Genomic DNA, 19,511 nt, shown 5'->3' with positions numbered 1-19,511 from the left:
TTACCTTTATAATTAACAATGAAGTATATTTTTCTTTGCTATGCAATCTCTTCTTATTTCTAGGATTCCTATTTCACTTCAGAGTGAACTGGAAAAAAAGGCTATCTTCCAAAAAAAGATACAAAACAAACATATATTGCATTTTATGTGCAATACTGGTTCTACTGCTTGTGAAACAAGCCCACAGTAGCATCCACCATAGAACATAACCCAAGTATTATCATCCATCAGAAAACTTCCATTATTTTTAAAATAGAAGCTATCCAAAGAAATCACAAGTTCAAGTGTTTCTGCAAATGTAGACCCTGCTCCTGCTGTGGTAGTAATGTATCTGAAGAGCATATTTTGAGCTTTCTTGGCTCTCCTCCCAAACACGTATGCAGGTTTTTCAGTAATGGAGAAAGAAACTGAACAACAAAAGCCCTCATTTCAGATCTACCTGAAATGATATATTTAAGCAGCAAGTACCATAATAATCTTTAAGTTACTTTTTGAAATAACCTAGCTGTGAGCCAACAGAGTCAACATATTTAGTTTAAAATATTATCAAAGGGAAGTATTTCAGATTTTCCTCCATTTGGAGGAAACTGGCTGAAACAGCAAGCCAGAATTTGACACAAATTAGCAGATAGTTCTCAGTGTCTTCAAAAATAAACTTTCAGCTATTTTATTTCCTGAGGGAATATATATATATTCTGCTCTGTCTTTTATAATCAGCATCAATGACAATTTTATGAGTTAATGCTGCCAGATTTCATGTAGTGTTGTCAGATTCAACTGAATATTAACATTAAAAATAAGTGAAAACAACAACCTGTCTTTTGATTTTCAGTATTTCTGTGTCCAAATCAGATGGAATCATTTTCCCCCTCTATCAAATATTGAGAGAAAAATGTGAACAAACAGTAATGTTGACATTTATTCGTCTGATTACTCTAAAGATACAGGCAATCGGCTGTCATCGCATCCTGCTTCCAAGTATTTATAGTAACGTGTAACTATGTTCCCTATTATTTACCAGGCCACTAAATTCATATCATATGCAAATTCTATCAGATAATTTCACAGTAAAGCTATTAAGGAAAAAAAACACCACCAGAGGAAGAACCAATTGCCAAGATCATTTTCCTCGTCCCTCTCACCCTAGAACTACCTGAACTATTGTAGAAAGTGATTGCATGCTGCTTCTGGTCAGATAGCCTTGTAACCTTTCTGCAGCCATTTTGTGGCTCGCCTGATGCCCTCGGTCATGCACAGCTTTGGGGGGACCTGAGTATGCCCAGAGCCCAGCCCTCCCTCCCTGGGGCAGAGCAGTGCCTGCAGCAGCTGTCCTCACCTCAGCACCAACCTGAGGTGTGCCAGCAGTACTGAGCAAGCACTGGCTTGCTCATCAATACTGCCTCAGGCTCAAGCCAATTTTTTCTTAATATTTACCTTACAAGCAATTGTGTTTGCTAATAAACCACTCTTAAAACCCACCTACAAGCTAAAGGCATGCTTCCCCCAGTCACGGGGGAGAGAGAAGGCTGAGAAAGTAGTTTTACCATATTTTATGGTATTTTTCAATTGTCACAAATTAAGACCTGTGGGGCTAGGGCATTTACCAACTCACTGATGCCTCTTGCAGAGGGAGTTAAACATTCTGTAACCAAAATTGACTGGTAGGACAGTCAGAAAACCAGTACTGCCCAGTAAGGTCCATTTAGTTCATGGACAATATCATACAGTACAAGCACAGTTCACCATACAGTTCCAAATAAGCTTGAAGACAGACAACTAACAAGTAGTATGGGTATTTATGTGACTGAGAAAGGCTTACAAGCAGTTTTTTGTCCCCTGTAAAGCAGTGGAGAATGCACTGCATTTGGCAAAAGTGAATTACCTAACATGCAAAAACACTGCACCATTTGATGGCTTGCATGTAATTTTCATCATCTTTAAATAGCTCATGCTGCTCTGTCAGATCAGAAAGTGATCCAGATTCTTACCTGAAAAGAGATATGAGGAAGGTTCATTAAGGCATAGCTATGCAGTATTGCTTAGTACTGGAGTCCAAGGGAATATTTTCTGCCTTTTCTTTAACTGACTTTTCCTAGAAGCTTTCTACCTTTCAATTATTTAAAAGTATATGGCTACAACTAGCCCAATATAACAAGTTTAATTAATTCAGACTTACATGACACTGAAGCACTCATCTTTTCTAGTTAAACAAGCAAATCTTTAACACAACATTCCTATATAATAGACTTTGAGCTAAATTTAATCTCACCAGCCTGGATTAATATACTGCACCACCAACTGAGCTGAAAACCAGACCAGAATAGCCTCAACCTTTAGGTAACAAGCAGCAATATGAATTTGCTTTGGAGGACAGAAATCAGAAACTGAGCTTTAATGCATGCAAGAACAAACTTTGAAGCTTCTGGAAGAACTCTGGGTGATAGCATTTCGCCCCCATATTGCCAAGTTTGAATAGAGTACAGAAATTTAGGCTAATAAGCAATAAACTATGTTTGCATGCCAGATTGTCCAAATGATGCTCAAATTAATTATAAAGAATGCCTTTGCCATTTTTTGATGAAGCCAAATACATGATTAATTTAATCAAACATCAAAAGTGAAAAATGGTGGCTCACACACTGTATGACACTACTCACATTTTTTCCCCCTGGAAATTATAGCATAGCCTATCAAAGGGGACTAATAGACATTCAGTCCTTTGCAAAATAAAACAAAACATGGTCCTTATACCCAAATTTAAACTATATATTTTGGATACTAGAAAATTATAGGAGACAAGGTAACATTGCTAGATAAAAAATGACCACATCATCATCTTAATAAAAGATGTTATTGCATGTATACTGCACACTTCTTTTTCCACATACCCTTCCTAAATGGAATCAGATATATTGAAGTTGTCCAAACCTCTCTGCTCGGATGTGTTCCATTTTTGTACACATACTAAAAAGCTAAAGGATGTTCTGATTGAGGAACAAGAGTACGAACATTGCTTACTGAAACCTAAAAGCTACCAGCTACTTTCACAAAGATATAACTTAATTCCAGCATCTCAAGAAGTTTTTAAGAACCCTCTCCTCACAAGTAAAAATACACTGTCTTCCCTTCAATACATTACAAACCACTCTTGAGATACATGCCCGAGAACACAGGATATAATTATAGATGGGTCAGAACATCCTGTTGGTACATCAGCTAAGACTAAAGCCATCAAATCTTTCCTCCGTTTCCCATAGCAGCTGTGGAAGCACTTCTCATTAACCCTGTGATTTCTTTAAAATTTGCATCTCATGCTCCTTTTTATTTACACTATTTATTAGCACTGTTCCTTTTCTGCAAGTAGAACATTTTTGCTAGTGATCCCAAGGCCACTCTTGCTACATTCTAGCCCTTTCCCCACTTCTCAAAAGCTGTGTTTTCAGTCCTGGATCCTTTGAAAATATGTTTGACAAGAGTTTTCCTTTTTTTTTCATAGAAGTGAAAAAAAGGAAGGGAATTTAGTGCAAGCATCTATCAAGTCTCATATTGCAAAAATTCTATTTTTTTTCTGATAAGCCAGAAGCTAGTATCACAAAGACAAAATATTTTGAGAGACAAAAATGTATTTTTACATATATACTTTCTCTAGCCATGTATATCTGGGGCTTTTACGTGGAATTCATATAAAAATATTTTTTTGGTACACAGAATCATATCAGAATCAGTCAGAAAGCCTGCAGTTCAGATTTCTTAGTAGTCACTGATGCCCTGAGCAGACGTCCTGCAGGAAATGAATGGGGTGCACTTTTGGAAGCTGCTGCTCTTGGCTAAGACTGGCTGCCCTGCATTGGCAAAGGTAAGGACTTGTCTGTACCACTTGCCCATGCCCCTTGCTGAGCAGGGGAGAAGCTGGAATATAGCTGAGAAGGGAATGCTTTAATGATGTTGGACAGCATCTGTTTGAGAAAGAGATGTGTGACCACACCTTGGATTTATATGCACTAACAACATCAAGAAATAGAAGTAATTGATATGATTTCACTTGCTGAAAAAAAAAAATAATAAAAAAATATATCAATTTACAATACATACATGTTAGCATTCATTGTAGCTGTCAGCCATTCCCCAGCTAGACCAGTAACATGAAGGCCAGTACCAAGCTGACTGAAGTAGCCACTGAAAGTAGCCACACTAGTATCAGAAATGATGTGCAAGTGAACCAAACTATGTAATAAATAGTTTTTGTGAAGTGATTAGTTAAAAGGCAAGAAAACCAATATGGGACACAAGGCTACCATTAGGAAAGACAGACATCCCTGTGAGAGAAATATAACAGAGGCTATAAAGCACTAGGCACCATTAAAAATTAAATTAAACAGTTAAGTTTACTATTCGTGCCAGGATAACACATAAGTATTTGCTAAGCATTCATCTTGGCAGATGTTCAAAAAAATTGTATTAACTTTAGAGCTAGAACTTCATATGGTCTTGAATATCTTGACAAAAACCATTGGTTTTGTTCTGATGCATTTTGCTACTTCCTGGACAGTGCTCAATTCCACTGAATTCCTCTGTAAGTACAGCAAAGATCAGCTGAAGATAGAGACAAAAAATGGACATGGGAATTCAGATATGTTCTCAAATGTATCTTATTGAAGGAGGGGTGTGGAAAATGAAATGGAAAAAAATAAAACCAGTCTTGCAACAGCAGTATTATTTTAACAACATTGTCATTAATACAGGAGTAAAAGGGGCGTTTTCTTCCCTCACTTATATGTACATATCAAACTTATCTACATAGGGAAGTAATATTTAAATTATTACTCGAAAAATAGGCTCCCTAAATTGGGAGCCTATTTTTTCCACTGACTAGGTGAAGACCCCCAAACAGGACTGAGGTACTAATTTTTTCCCCACCAATTTTCTTCTATAGCAAAGCCATGAAAGATGAATTGGAAGAAAGATTTATCCCTAGAAGTCTTCAAAAGACGTTTAGATGTAGAGCTTAGGGATATGGTTTAGTGGGGACTGCTAGCGTTAGGTCAGAGGTTGGACTCAATGATCTTGAGGTCTCTTCCAACCTAGAAATTCTGTGATTCTGTGATTCTGTGAATATTACTGAAAACACAGAATTGCTACAAAATATATATCTCACCTCTTAAAATCCTTCATTCTTCATACAAATCCAGCCCAATCCATGAACTGAGCAGAGTTTCATTTATCTGTGAAACAACTCAATCTTGAAACACATTCTTGCCACTTTACCCATTTTTACTCTGTATTTTAAGGTCTTCCTACCGTCAACAAGTATTTGTTCTGTGGGCTCTGCCTAGAGCTGTTTAAGCCTTCCAGAAGCTGATGGTGGAAGTACAGAGCTTTATTTCCACCATCACATGTTCTCTTTATGTAGCTAAATCTCTGCCTGCTCAAGCAAGAAGCGCTCCATGAAGCCTTTGGCATTCTTAGCAGGTTAGAAGTCCAGGCAGAAGTGAGGAGAAAGTGTTCAGATTTATCATTGCTCAGACAGACTAATTAGAAACTGTTGCAGCAACTGAATATCCTGCTGAGTTTCTCCCTGTATATCCATTTCACAGACAAACAGAAATGGGGTTATAACAAAACAGCAAGGAAAGGCAAAGATAGTTAAGATAGATATTTGAAAAATAATTCACAAAGGTCTCAGTGCAAGTCTCCTTCTCCTCACATTCTTGCCAGAGACTGCAAACATGTTTTCTTTGCGATTCTAGGTTTAGAATGAATTTCTTCATCTGCAGAAATACCATCAGGAAAAGGAAGGAAATCAGAAAAAAATGTTACTAAGAACATAAGAAATTCTGCACCTGTGAGATTAGCTCTCCATGAAGATAGGATCTGTTATTTGGCTATGGAGGTAACTTTTTGGTTTTACACAACAAATGCTGAAAAAAAAGCCTCAGCTAGATTTGAAGATTGATTTTGAAAAAGAAACCAAATGACCCACACCAACAAGGTGAGACTGCTGCACTTGGCAAGGTAGGGTGGCTTGATCCAGAGGATTGTAGTGCTGTGTCTGAGCACCTGCTTTATCTGAAGTCCCTGATCTGATTCTTAGCTGAGAGGGAGAGGAGGGAAGAGTAAGACAGCCTGTGGTTTGAGAAGTCACCGAGCCCCAGGATTCTGGTAGGGTGTGCTGGGAGTGAGGGAGGTGGGAAAGATCGCTGCAGGGTTTTCCTGCATTATATTTATTACTGGGGTAGCCTGTAGAGAAAGGGCAGTCACAAGATAATGGGACAGAGAAACGTAGGTCAGTGAATCATTCTCCTGTTCTTATTAGTACTAAAACTTGTTTTATTAAGAAATTAAGAACAGAAGCTAAGCCATAGCTTCGCTTAAATTTCAGGCTGAACTAAGTCTTAAAATTTACAAAGGAGTAAGCAGGCAGCTATTCTGAAAGCCAATAAAAAAAGAGTGCTTATATTCATTAACATCTCTTATACTCATTAATATCTCTGCTTCCGTAAGGGAAAAGCTACACCGTCATGGGGTTTACAGACAGGACTGAGTTACACAAGCTTTTATTAAATAATTATACTCAGTGGAACCATAGATTCCATTCACTGTGAAGGTAAAGAATACAACTCATGTCCACTTGGCTTTTAAGCTAACGACTGAATCAAGTGTTACTTTTTCCTCCTCTGTCACAATGATACCTCAGTCCTTACCATATAGTTTTATGTCCATTGCTCCTAGAGTTTTGGATGTAAAAACAATGTTATAGTAAGCAACCTTCAAGCACTTCACCAGAATTGGCAGAGTGCTGGCCTACAAAGACCCTGGTAGACCTGAAAGTCCTTGGAAAACCAGACATGCAGTATCAAAAGCAGCTTCTGTAGCAGCTGCTAGAATTTTCTCACCCCTAAATGCAGTAAATTTGCATCCTGTCATTTGGAAATTTCAAGTGGAATTTTAATTTCAGTTTATTTGAATATGTAAATCAGATTATTCAAATTTCCATGCAATCTATATTTTAGAGTAGCAGAATATTTTTTCTTAAGACATGTAAGCATCATAAACATCTTGCTTTGGAACTAGGGCTTCAGATTTTGTAGTACTGTTTTCAGGCATGAAACATTGCAACAGCCACAAGTCTAACAACATAACTGTGCCCACAAATCAGTTGTGGATGGAGATAAAAATGAAGTATCAAGTTATTTACACTTATTTCATATACTTTGGAAGAGGGTAGTCTTTATGGATAAAGTTGGAACTGTGCAAGTACTGTTTACCTCAATTATATAGAATTGTGATATTTTGCAATCTGTCCTCCAGCTTTTTGAATAAATCAGTTCTAATTTGTCTCTAGTTCTAATTTTTACTTTGCAAAACAAGGCTTAGAACTAGATTTCTGTAGATATAGGAAAAAGTCTTTTGCATGAACTTACATTTTGGCACACCATTCCTTGCAAGCTGCAAAAATAGTCTTTAACAAATACTTATCTAATTCCTCTGACTACCTAAACAGAAGGGCTTCATTTTCTGTTTCCTTAGGATGATCTTCTGTTTAATCTGCTCTCCTTCTCACTCTGACTCCTTGCACAATGCAGCTATCCCGTGTTTTTAGCCTTTGCTTTCTAATTAACTGTGTATTTGCTAACCATGAAAATTTAGCAGCACTACTTTGAAAACTCAACCTTTAGAGAATGAAACCCACAGAAGATGTTTCAGCATCATGACACAGAACATAGTGGTATCAAAAATCTCTCTCCTAGCAGAGTCCACACTGCTGGGTTTGAAACACAACTGCTCACACTAAGGTTCAAAGAACTAAAAGGTCCCCAAAAGGTCCTGGATGACTCATGCACAGAGCTGTTCAGAGTAATCAGGAAAAATGGTCCCACTTAAATCTTACCCCGGCTCAGCTCCATAGATTTGGTAACACTTTCCCTTATGAAAAAATACTCAACCCTGAACTCCATTTTAGAGGAAGGTGCCTATACTTTCTCCCTGAAAAAAAAAAAAAAAAAAAAAAAAAAAAAGTGTCAGGCTTGGAGAGCAGAGAGCAATTTGGTATCTTTCCTTTATTTGGTATTTCAGAAAGCAGATGGTAGAAGACCTGTTTTAAAGCTTATCTCTGCCTTGTCACCAAGCAAGGGATGAATAATTTGGGAATGGAAGTAAGAAAAGAATGATCATGCTCTCGCAAGGACTGGTCTTCAAAGGACAGGGAACCAGGGTACTACTCTTACACCATTAACTGTCTGGGCATTTATTATTGAAGCTTAACTTAGCTATGTGCTTTCCCGTGTTCATTTTCCATATTTGAAAATATCTTACATGTTTTCTCACTTAAAAATACCTATTTAAGCTGTCAGTAAGAATATCTGTAACATTATATTGACTGTCTTACACAGATAATTGGCAGCAGGCCTATTCCAAAGATAACCTCTGTAGTAGTAGACACCCTAAACTTTCTATTTTAATTTAGGATGGAAATACGCCAATTGTCCTTGTCATATTAATGAAAGGCGGATTTATCAGGCTGGGCTAAAAGAGCTGTAGGCTCCCCATTGCTGACAGACTTGTTTTCTGGGTTCATGTGCCAAGAAGGCAGCTGTACCACTTCATAGCACCATCCGTGGTCCGCAGAGTGCCTTGCATCCAGCACTGCCATATCTATGCTGTCAGCTTTTCCTGCTTCATCCAGCTATGTGCTGTCCCATGGAGAGGTGTGGTCAGGCATATGAGCGCTGACAGAAGCAGGAAACAGCTAGTTTGGTGGCAGTTCCATCTGGTCCTAAATCTTCTCCTCATATCACAACAGAAATATGCATCGATGATGACCCACACCTGTTTCCCCCACAGGATGGGGAACGGACAGCTTCTGGAGACTGAAATACACCTTGGCAGCGCATCTTGGCATGTGCATGGTTCCATGCTGACAGCAGAGAGCCAAGCCTATGGCTTGCAGGCAGACAAAGGATGCAGGAAGATTTCCATAGTGGGAAAGGTTGGACTACCCTGTTAGACAATGTTGGTAATTAGCTAAGTAAGCAAACTCAGGTTAGAAAACTGCAAATTCTTGCAGCCCATCATGGAAAATATTCTGGTAGGACTGAGGCAGGCTACCACCAAAGAGGCACTTCTGCCCTCCCTTTCCTCAAACCTTGAATGAACATTTCCTGTGAAAATTTCTGTCAGCATTAGATACCACATAGCCTTGCAGCAAGTCACCTCTGATCACTGATGTAGCTAAAAATCTGATTCTTTAGGAGAGTAAAGAAAAAAACAAAACAAAACAAACAAACAAAAAACAAACAAACAAAGAAACAAACAAACAAAGAAACACAAAACAGGCAGGGCTCAGCAGCTGACTCTGCTCCCTGCACTACAAAGCTGCTGAAATACAGGTTGAAGAGAGGGTGAAGGCATGCCAGCCCTTTCAGCAGCACAGGCTTGGATCTGTTTTTGCCAAATACTAAATTGCACTAGCACTGCACCAGGGAGAAACACAGATATGGCTCACAAGATTAAAGATATCAATACATTTCACCTTAATTCCATATTATTTCCGACAGTTATTTTTGTTTCTATTGAACTGTCTGCTTAATAACTTAAGTAAAATAATGTCTATAATACTCACTCCAGACTAATTGGGAATAATAAGAGGCTATCAGTACAACTTTAACAGGATTAAACTATTTTCCTACTGTGAATCAGAAATTGTTAAATGGAATTCCTTTTGCTGTAAATTACTCAATGGAAGTCACACAAAACCACTCTAGGCAGGTTGCTGCATGTGCCAGCTTTCAGCAGGTTTTCTCTTCATAGCTTACCCTGGTGGCAAAGCCCAAAGGGTCTGGTTTTCTCTCTTTGTACATCAGTCAGGGGGCTTGGTCCACAAGCAGGATCCCTAGGATGCATGTCACACCAGAGTTTACGTGTAAACTTGGCCTTTGTACAAAACACTAGTGCTTTGATCGTGAAGTATTTACCTCTCACCTGCACTCCTAGAAAATCCAGAAAGGGGAAAAGGGTACCATTTTACACAATCTAAACCTAATTCAGTTTATTTCAGTGGCTGTATAAGTGAAGTGCCTAGAAGCAGTGGAATCCTCACAAGGCAACTCAAACCACCCAAGACACTTATAATTAGGCGGCATCTGTACACTCCAAAGCAAGGTAGAGTCGTGCTCCATATATTATTTATCAGTACGCCAATTATATGAATGCCTTCTGTTCCAAATTACTTCAGTGCAACTGCAATGACCTTGTGGGAGTTATTACTGAATTTGCTGGGGAGCCACCAGTTGGGCCACTGTCCCTTCAATGATTCAGCAGTTCTGTCCAGGCATATGGCGTATTTCTTATATTGATGTCCATCGGAATGACATCATGGTGTTTAATAAAGTTAATAAAGGGTCCCTTTTTTTTTTTTCTTTCTGAGAATTTCACCAATAAAGATACATTTAATGGCCTTAAAAACTGAAGGGCAAGTCTTGAGTACAATAAAGATGCAGAGTTTTAGGAAGAGACTGGGTGCATAACTGAACTTGTCCACAATAAGCATTCAAGTTTATCATCCAAACAGAAGTACAACTCAGTGAACACAGGGTATTATTTAGCTTTCCAGAGTTTAGCTTCAAACGGTAACTGAGCAGGACTTTCAGAAATGCATTCTACTTAAGTGATTTATGACTTTTATGACTTTCTGCAATAAACAGAATTATATTTGTTATCATTTGGCTGTTTTTTGTTTGTTTGTTTTTTTGACGAGAGTAAGCAATATGTCAAAAAAACAACCACCTGACCACCTACTTGCTTTTGCTGTTTTCTTCATCTATATCGTTTCACTGTTTCAGAATGCAAAGAAAAGAGTTGTTAGAATCTGTTTAAGAAATTGAGGGAATGAAATAAACCTCTGCTTTTACTCACATAAACAGATGATGCAAAAATAACCCATATTATCTGTACACAATTTAAGTCATTTTAAGAAATAATAATATGCCTCATTACTTTCCTACTTGACTCTAAGTGCTACAGATGACAGTGATTATTTAAGAGTGTTAAATACTAAATAGATTGTAGAAAGATATAGAAAAATTATTTAATGACATTTTAAAACTTGCTTTTATTTGTAGCTAGCTGCCTTGTGATCCATGCCTGTGCTTCTCTGGATAACAGTGAAGAGCAGGGAATGGTAGGAGCCCTGTGCACACAGTTTTGGAGAAGGGACAAGGAGGCAATGTTAGCTTCAGACTTGTCTGCATCTGCACAGCTATCTCATTTAAAATTTATATTCTCCTGATCTAATGGAAGCTCTGAGTCACGGATGATAGCTAAATGGATAGCTGGATCTCTTATTTTTACTGTGGCCAGACTCAGTCAGTCTTCAGAGTGAGCTCTCACCCGTAGAAAATCTTCCTTAGGACAGCTCTTTCCCTCAGTGCCTCTACCTTGTTGTGTTTAGGCAAACATGAGATGGTACTTCTCAGGCCTGATGTTAAACAAATACGTGAAAAAGTAAGTGCTCGTCTGTGGCTGAAACTTAATAAACATTGAATGCTTTCTACTCTCCATGTGTCCAATGGGAGCTGATAATGTTCAAGAATTTATGTGAACTAGCCCTGAAAAGAACATTCCATGTTTATGAAACTACCAATAGTTTCCTTTCCCAACAGCACAGCTCCCGCAATCTCTTTTGTGATTGGACTAAGGCACTTCACATGGCATTGCCTCACTTTTGGTCTGACTCCCCAAAACAATCCTGGGTCCTGACTTAGCTGCCAAATATTAAATAAGCAAGAGAGAAGCTTTATGCTTCAGACAGCATTCACAAAGGCTCAAACGAGACGTGGACAACCAAATAAAGTAGCTGGAGGTGGGGTGAGGTATCTGAAATATCTCGCTTCACAAACAGACCTGTCTAGGTAATGGATGGTACTTTTTAAACTTTTTTTTTTTTTTTTTTTTTTTTTGTGTTGTGAGGATAAAGACTGAATGAATAGATGAGACTGAGCTTTATATAAGCAGAAAAGATAAAACGTTCTGGAATCCTTAAAATTCTTTCTGTCCTTAGGGCTTTGATCAATGATCTAATGCCTAAGAAATTCTCAGAAATTCTCTTTGGCTAGTTCTGTATGCAAGAGCAGTGCCTTTCTCAAGGTGCTAGATTTTCAATATACATATGGAATTAATAGATCCATTATCAGGTAGGTATTAATAGAGCCAGATGATTTACTCCTGAATCATAGAAAAAGGATGCCAAGTACAAGGCACATCAATTCAGTAAAATCGCCTTTTACAGCCATTACTTTTCATTTTGAGAAAGGACATCTTATGCTCTGACATCAATGAGGCATAGAATCAAATACAGTCCTATCAAAAGCAACATATTGCACTTTGAGGGGTACAATTAGTATTTCACAAATTCAAAATAACACTATTTTGGCTCCCTTAGTTCTGTTTCATTCATGAAAAATAAGAATAGAGGAGACTCTGAAAAGGGCTTTACTTGCTTTCCTTTTTTTTTAGTCTTTCAGTGAGAAATATTTCCCCACTGAAAAAATGGAAAACACTTGTCATTTACATCTCACTGGTTTCTAGATATTTTATAGATGTTCTGTTTACTTTCCTCACCAATTTGTCAAATATTATCAACTTGTACAGTGGTTTTTTTGTTCTTCCCTCTTTCTGGCATGAGTGTTTTTCCTCACTGCAGGGAATAAGGCAGAAAAAAGTTTGCAGACTTCTACTCCAGCTGTGCAATTTCCAACATATGCACAGACATGATTGTAGCTATTAGATAGTAACTGTTCCTACCTTGTGGAGATGTCTGTGTGTCAGGATCATAATACTTCTAACGTATGCTTGGGCTTTTCAGTGGAATATAAATTCTCACATACAGGTTTTCTTGCTCTCTTCTCCATTATAAGCAAGGAAGACAGAAGCCACCCCTACCCCTCCTCAGTTACTGAAAGTTTCAAAGAAAATATGTTATTTTAAAATCAATCAACCCAAAACATTTCTGTCTTTTGCTGAAGTACCTCACTGGAGAGTTTGCTTAAGCTCCCACTCTTTCATGAGCATGCTGTTAGACTAAGCCACAGCCCTCAGAAGATAATTCTTTCTTGCCACATCTTTCCCTACTTGCATTAAGAGTAGTGTATTTATGACACTGTCCTATCAAAGGATTTAAGGTAGATGAGAAAGGCAAAGGTTTCAGAAACAACTCTGAACCTGAAGTATAGTTTTCAATCTTCCTGTTTTAGAATTTGACAGAACTTCAAGAGGGCAGGCCGCAACCTCCTAAACGAGTTAATTTTCCTTTTTAAAATTTCCACTGCATTTGTGTTCGTTCTGCCAGCCAGTATATTTGCCAGCCTAGAGATGTGACAGCACAATCAGGAGCGCACATAGTCCTACAATGTTGTGTTGTGTGCTGCACACCCCTTTTCTCACACATCTGAGTCAAACCTAAGCAAATAGGTGCTTTGAATTCTCCTAAACACAGGAAGTCTGCCAAATTAGCACTGCTGGTCACAGAAAAAGAACAAGGCAAGCATAAAAAAATATGTACTGACTGTGTTTTTTTTTTTTTTTTTTTAAGTAGGATGAAGCATCTTTCATCCAGCCCCAACATAAGACCCTTTCTTCATGGTTTAGTAGATCCTGCTAACTTTTGCAACTGGAGTAATGTATCAGTAGTGCACCTGCAAGCATGAAAGATAGATGTGGAATGAGAAGCTTGCTTTCCTTCTGAATTCATTTGTACAGAAAGGTTAGAGAGGTAACAGAGAAAAGCAGTTGAAGTCTCATCATTCTTGAGGCACGGGCTAGAACCCCATTTAGCATGTTGAAGGGAGGCTGAGAGGGCTGAAGAAGTTTTTAAAGCATCTCCTCAGTTTCAATTTCCTCAGAAAAAGGAAAGACAAGGACCACAGTAAAGCCTGTTACAACTGTTTTGGAAGCTAAAAAAAACTACATTTGCCTTTTAAACAACTCCTTTGAGCACATCATGTTTTCAACAAGGGTAATTGAAAGAAAGCTTTCACAGCTTCTGAAATGCTTGTTCCTGTTCCCTCTTTACACAGATCAAGAGTGTAAGAGGGCAATTACTGACTCCCTGAAAATATACAGCCCAACAAAAGCTTGAAAATGAGTATGAAAGAGTAAAAGACACACAAAGGTGCCGTTTTCCTATCCTTACCCTGTTCCTTAATTTGCTAAAATAAATTGGCTGAATAGTGCTTATGAAGACATCGGCTCTTCACCTTTGCCAATCATTTATGTTGCAAGAGTTAATTTTCCCCCTTAATCCTCCTCTGCTACTTGCATTGCCTTGTAGTGACTTAAACTTGGCCTACTTGACCACAGGAGGATCCTCCTCACTTGGATACCTCTCCTGTTTCTACAGAAGGTGTTGTGATTGCATCCACATTATCTTTTCTCTGGGCACCAAGGAGCAGACTCCTCTAGCCCTCACATCTACACTGCTTCAGGCTTCTGCCTCACCAGATCTTCAGTTCTCCATCTGACAAGGACAAATGGTGCCCACACTTTAAACGGGTGGATTTGACCCCATCCACAAGCACAGGGTTACCTACCCTGCAATGTCCACAGCATCTAATTTCTTCTTTACACCACTACCCCAGTATTCTCTGTAGAAGGCCATATGAGATGCTGGACCTAAATTACTGCCAAAATCCTGCCCATTCCTCTCACTCTCCCTTTGGCCAACAGGGAGGTTATAACACCATGAATGTGTTCCTTTTAGGGAAAATATACAGGACAGAGACAAGACTGCTTCATCAGCTCCAGCAACAATTTCTGTTGCTTTAAAATGACCGTGCAACAATGACCCAAGGTTATTAAAGGTTTGTGTATAAGACGAGTGTCCCATTCATGCACACACACACAAGTACCTAGAGTGCACATGGTTATAAGCAACACGAGCTGGTGCAGGTCTCCCTATGTGGTGATGCCTTCGCTGTTTATGACAGCAACCCACAGGTTAATAGGAACAATGGAAAACCCAGGCCTAACTTCCCCCCTTCAACATCTCATTTCTTCGGCATGTGCTAAGGTTGGTGAGCACAGTTTCTTCATCAGCAGGGCACAGTGAGCTGAAGAGGCTTTGGCAAGCTCTTTCACTATGTGTTGCATTACCCAGTTCTTATCCTCAGACTAGGAATTATCTGCAGAACAGGGCTCCGTCTTCCAGCTGGTTAGTTAGCTTCATTTGTTAAACTGCCTCATTTTGAAGGTGTGATGACATTTGCAAAGCCATCGCTTGTTGCATTTGTCATTGTGTATGCAATGCCCACATAAATAGATACAATCAAGCATTGTGTACGATACTGCTTTCTTTGCCCTCTCAACTGATGGTCTCTTATATTTGTGTGCATATTTATAAATATAATATATATTAATATATATATATATAAACATATATTTCCTCTTGTATATAATCTGTGGCTAGGACTACTGATAGATAACTCAAAGCTAAAGGCCTGGTTTGCAAAAACAGTTCCTGATTTCCTGTAAATTCCAGAAGTGGAAATCTTTAGAAGGTTTTTGAAGGGCACACATATAGGCTTCATCTGTACATGTTAATTATAACTGAACCTGTATGGGATATCTTGCTATATTGCCTTTTATGCTAATATCCAGAAAACAGTGCCATTAACAGGAAAGTGCAAAAAAAAAAAAAAATACAGATGATAGAGAGGTTCCTTTCATTACTTAAATATGGCCCTCAAGCTTTGATGAAATAATCAAACCTCTTCACACAATTATGTCCTTGATTAAAAGCATGCATGAGTCATTTCTGAACACTTTACCCTGATATTGGGAATGCTATTTCTATAAATCACAAAAGGGGAGCTCTCATTTCTGCATTACAACAAGCTACTTCAAAAACAACCCAAACCAAACAATAAGCATTCAGTGAAAGGCTGAAATATGGAAAACAAAAAGGAAGCTACAATTAGTGATGTCCCTAGCATATGACTTGTAGGCAATGTCTCAAAGCCACAGAAAAATATCTCTGGAGAATGTCGAACTGTCAAACTTAATGCCTTTCTGTTGAGGGCAAGCATTTGTCTCATCTGTGTGATAGATCAGTCCCATGTAGGCTGATAACTATTTGCTTCAGCAAGAAATAAAATAGCTTTTGTTATAATATTTGGGAAATGTTCCAGAAATAACATATCTTCAGTTGGAAGAAGAGGAAAATCTGAGAGAAATCCAGACAAAACTATACACCCAAATAATCAAAGAGTAAAGTAGAGATTTGGCTGGCTAAGTGAATGTGAAGAGGCAAGACAAAACAGTGTGCATAGACTGGAAAAATGGAAGAGTAGTGTGTACAACTGATAAAGAAAACCCAACTTTTATAAATGCAGAAGGGTCACATCTCGAGTTAAATGCATGCCAACCATTTCAAAACACCCGTGGGTTGTTAATAACAAGACAGCTATGAAAGAATTCTGAAGGACAATAATTACAGGTTGTGGACTAGGAACCAAATGAAGCTATGGCTTCAGCAGTCAAGGCTTATACCTCAGGGACTTACACCCACAGATTTCATTTTGTGCCTACTTCTCCAACAGGAAAGCAGCTGTCCCTGACTCCATGCTGGTGCAGCGGGGGCAGAGAGACAGGCATGGGGATTGTATCTCTGGGCAAGGACATCTTCTCCCCTTTATCCCCAGGGGAGTGTCCTGGGGCACAGCCCGGCTCCCCCACAGCCAGTTGCCCAGCTGATGCAATGGATCATACAGAGAAGTGAAACACTACAGAGCTGCTCTCACTGATGCACTAAGCTATTTATTCACACACTTCTGAAGCTTTAAATGATGCAAATCAGTAGTTTACCTATAATTGAGTTAGGTGTGACAGAGGCAGTATGTTTTCTGAAAGTCCAATGGAGAGTGATGCTACTAATCTGGCGAAACAGTGCTGCTTAGAAAAACAGCACACACACTAGATTACACTGCACAGCATTTTTCTCTTTGGTGTATGAATTCATCCCATTTCAATCAGCACACATGTAAAAGCAGCTGGAAACAGCAAATCAGAACTGCTAATCATGCATTAACAGAAGCTAAACAAAAATATTGTGTGCGTGATAGTAATACAAACTTAGCAGTGACCTCAGCCAGAGAGAAATTAAACAAATAAAGCATTTCTCCAAGAGAAAACTGCACGTTTCCTTGTAGGGCTCAGTTCTCAAACATTTAGGAAAACTTATACTATTTTTTTTTTTAAAGTCACTTATGCCCCCCAAAGTCTTATAATTGCAATATTTTATATAATTTTAATCACTGGGTTAAAAAAAATAACAAAAACTAATAATCTTTTGAAGCCTAAGTAATTTTTCTCCTTTTTTTGGGGGAAGATATGGGTTCCTGGACTTGAAACTTGCTGGGAAAGTTTCTCAGAGCTAGGCTTGCATTTCTCATCAGAACAAGGGACCAAAGCATGGCGGCCCACAGGTGAGGACATTCTTCAGCAGTGACTGTGAACTATGCTAGGGAACCTGTTAGAAATAAAGAACTTAACCTAAGGTGTCCCATGGACACTTTTGTGCCTATTGCTCCCTTGTTGGACAGGTTGTTTTTCCTAAGAGTTAGGCATGACTGTTGGAGAGCACAGGTGCTGTCATCAGCACAACATGCTGAGCACAAGTTGCTGAACAATCTGGGATAAAATGACATAATGCTGTCTTCCACGCACATCCCCAATCTCCATAAGCCACTGCACGTAGTAATGTAAAAGATGCCACCCAAGCCTAGGTACCACACAGCTGTAAAGATGATCCTTCAGAAAGCAAAAATAGACCTTGATTAATGATCCTGATCTTGAAATAAACCACAGAACTTACTTGTGAAAAGCCTCAAGTATATTCACAACTTTTTATAAGCATTCCCTCCTACACGTAAATAAGGATCCACTCTGATCTGAGTCAATATCAACACAGAACTGCATATATAGATGGAAGAGGTTTTGTTGTTCTTATGAAAAATGCAGAAAAAAAACATAAGTTGTTTTTCCCTTTTGTTTTCTTGGGAAGTTCACACTTTCTGCACAGAAGGAGTTCCAGAGGAAGCTATAATTTAAAACAAAGCATTCAGTTAAAGCTAAATTAAAATTAAGGCCACACCTCACAAGGAGCATGCTGCACAGCATCTCCAGGCTGGAAGGGCTTTTTTCAGTCACTGCTGCTTTAGTAATCACGGAGTACTCAACACCGTTGTTTGCTTCCTCTTATTTACATTCTTAAATAGGAATGAACCTAGAGGCTTTTCTGTGCTCATTTTCCTCCTTTTCTGAAGAGTTTGCAAAGCACAATTTTCCTCTATCATACAGTTTGGCTACTGTAACTATAACCTCATAACATCAAAATGCAAGATATAAGATGCAGTAGAACTATATCTACATTAATACAATACTAATGATAGATGTATTTTAGTCTTCCATACCTGAAAGCATGAACAGCCTCTTCACTTTTTTGATGAGCAAGAGATGTCCCTAACTCCCTGACTCTCATAATACTTAAATTACCCATTTCAAAGCAGCTGTTAGCACATAAATCAGCTGAGCTAGAGGACACGGGGGCAGTGGTGAGAAAATGTTGAAAGAAGTTAAGTATACTGAAATTAATTGGGAAGAAACCCATGGAGAGAAACACTTTAAAGTTACCTAAGGAGAAAAATGAAAGTTCTCAAAATATGAATGTGTTGCAAGGAATTAAATACTGTCTTTGCTTTGCCTGTGACACAGGTGTTCAGATCTTCCAGATTCTGTGCTTCCTCACTTCAAAATGTATTAGACTGATCCCAGTGTTTTCTTCAGTTTTAACCTAAGTCTGTCCACATCTCCCCCCCCCCCTCAGTCCCTCTCCCTAAGATTTCAATCCTAAAGCCATCCAAGTGTACATAGTAATTTGTTTGGCTAGACTGTAGCTTTCTGTTGTGCAGTTATTAAAAACAGTTTTTTCCCTTCTTCTGAGCAATTCTAAGAAGCACCTACTAAACAAATATTTAGGAAAATGCCTAGAGAGGAAAAGTCAAAGTAGCTTTCTGAGTGCATCCCAGGCACAACCTGATTTAGTCTCTTATACACCAGCACTAAAGAGGTCATCAAAAAGAATTACCACATTTCCTCAGAGCTGTACTAACAGTCAATTCCCAGAGGTTTCTGCTCCAAGAAAAAAAATAAATAAATCTAACAAGCACTGAAAAAGCAGGTAGGCAGAAAACAGCTTCGGGGGCATAAACTGTTCTACTAAAGTTTAGGACATTGTGGAGTAGTTTTCCCAATTCGGACATGGAAGACTATACAGCACCACCTTGTGAGCTTCCTCGAAAAGTACTCTTGAAGAGACTAGAGATACCATCAGAAGCACACTAATCAGACTTAGAGCTTGGCTAACAAAACAGGCAAAGGCTCTGAAGCTTGGCTTCAACACACATGGCTGACGTATCAAGTCAGCTAAAAAAATCAGATGTCATGCAAAAAGAATATAATTC

General features: G+C 38.6%; 1 protein-coding gene across 4 annotated transcripts in view; it reads right to left on the bottom strand.

Annotated features, from left to right (window-relative positions):
* The window catches only part of LOC311431012 (uncharacterized protein), a 73,203-nt gene that overhangs the window by 39,949 nt on the left and 13,743 nt on the right, over positions 1-19,511 (bottom strand). Inside the window, exon 5 of one of the 4 annotated variants that reach the window (XR_014689173.1) lies at positions 8,786-8,997. The exons of the other annotated variants lie outside the window; for them this stretch is intronic. The gene's annotated coding sequence lies outside the window, so the exon portion shown is untranslated. Of the gene's footprint in view, positions 1-8,785; positions 8,998-19,511 lie in introns of those variants that run through there. 4 annotated transcript variants of the gene reach the window in all.

This window comes from Aythya ferina, assembly GCF_964211825.1.
Source record: "Aythya ferina genome assembly, chromosome: 2".
Taxonomy (NCBI): domain Eukaryota; kingdom Metazoa; phylum Chordata; class Aves; order Anseriformes; family Anatidae; genus Aythya; species Aythya ferina.
The sequence above is the reverse complement of the archived record's forward strand: the minus strand, read 5'-3'. Positions and strand labels throughout refer to the sequence as shown.